Below are 1,892 nucleotides of genomic sequence, written 5' to 3' on the forward strand. Positions count from 1 at the left end.
ATAAATACAATCGCTTTCTTGCTAGGTGTGCCAAAATTACACAGCATTCCTCCATCTTGTTTTCACATTCACCTCCTTTATTTCAGCTTCAGGGATCACTCCATGATTTGCAGTTAAGAGAAAAAATGTGCAAGCAAAATGTACAATGTACACAGTATAGAAATACATAGGACACCCATCTTGCCTCGTGAGACACGCAGTTTACGTGGAAGCAGACCCACTTGCCAAAGCTGGAGCAGCGATCACCAGACTCCGAAGTCTGCCTGTGGTACCCCAGGGAGAGTCTGTACTTCAGGAGGAGGGTAGAATATTAAACTCAATATCAGTCACTGAAAGAAAGAAAGAAAGAAAGAAAGAAAGAATATGCATTTCATACTGAACAGGGTGAAAGGTTGTAAGGTCACTTTCTGCAGATCTGAAATGAAATACAGTAGTAGTGTAATTTCACATACGTAGCATTTTAAAATAATAAATCACATTTTATTGCACCAGTCTGAAGATCTCTTCAGACAAAGACCCTGATATCAGTGTTTTACGAACACTAATTGCTCAGAAATAGCCTGAATATGTGGCTTTTCAGGACATCTCTCTGGTAAGGCCTCTGAGGAGGGAGGGAGAGCAGGACCGGAGAGAGAGGAATCAGATTATGTTTTTTGCTGTTGCATTCATTGTTGGTATAGTTATCTATATTGAGGGTAGGGCTGCCAATTTTGGTTGGAGGTATTCCTGGAGATTTCATCACAAGACGTAATCTCTAATTAAAGATTAATCTGTAATTCCTGGAGACTCCAGGGCAATACCTGAGGCTTGGCAACCCTAACCGAGGGTTGATATAGGGTGACATTTTTATATGGATATGAATCTAATTACTGACAGGGCACTGGGAGCTGGTGTATAGATTTCCATTTCCATTGTTAAACTCAAAAATCAATCATTAAAATAATTCCCACAACATCATTCTTGTAAAATGCTATCATTGTCCATTTTACAAATTGGCAAAGTGATGGGACAAGGGAAGTTAAGTGACTTGCCCAGGGTCTCAGAGGAAGCCAGTGTCTCATAGACTCATAGACTTTAAGGTCAGAAGGGACCATTATGATCGTCTAGTCTGACCTTCTGCACCACGCTGGGAACAGAAGCAAGAAATCCTCACTTTCGATTTACTAAAAGCACTGAACCGTGCTCATTTTTTCCTTCTCACACAATTCTCTGAACATATCTTCAAAAAGCTCCATTTACAGCACAGGACACGGCAAGTGCCTCCTCCATCTCTATGCAGATGATCTCAAAAGCATGCACATTTAATTAAGAGATACTGCATTTTAATATGAAGCATTCATTTCAGATTAACATATCTGCCTTCTGGGAGTTCTGAGGCGAGAGTCTACCTTTCCTTTCCATAAAAGCTGCTTGCTTTATTTTGCTTTTCATTGTAGACCAAAACTGGTACACCCGTTCCTCTCTGGAAAGGGCAGGACATGATTTTAGTATGTTGCATAAAGACTTTGTTCTCCAATGTGCAGAAAGCTTCACGACTCTGCAAATCTCCCAGCGGCTTTCCTTGCAAAGGGGAAGAATGACATCTGTGCAATGGGAATCAAACAATTGCACAGCCTGGCGTAGTTCTGCAGAGTTCCTCCATGCACAACCCAATGATTTGGACAGTGGAGTGGTTTGGGGACTTGGGCCTTAGTTTTCATCAAGTTGTTTCAATCATTGATCTCAGAAAAGGGTTCTACGTCTCCAGGATATCACTTCAGCAGCAACGACTATTGTTCAGCACCCAATGTCTATTGCCCATTGCTTGCTCAAGGAAGGAGGTTTGAGCAGAGAGGCCCACTTATTTTAACTAATCAATCATCTTCATCCTACTAATGAGCAATGATTTAAAT

Source organism: Gopherus flavomarginatus, chromosome 1 (assembly GCF_025201925.1).
Source record: "Gopherus flavomarginatus isolate rGopFla2 chromosome 1, rGopFla2.mat.asm, whole genome shotgun sequence".
Classification (NCBI taxonomy): domain Eukaryota; kingdom Metazoa; phylum Chordata; order Testudines; family Testudinidae; genus Gopherus; species Gopherus flavomarginatus.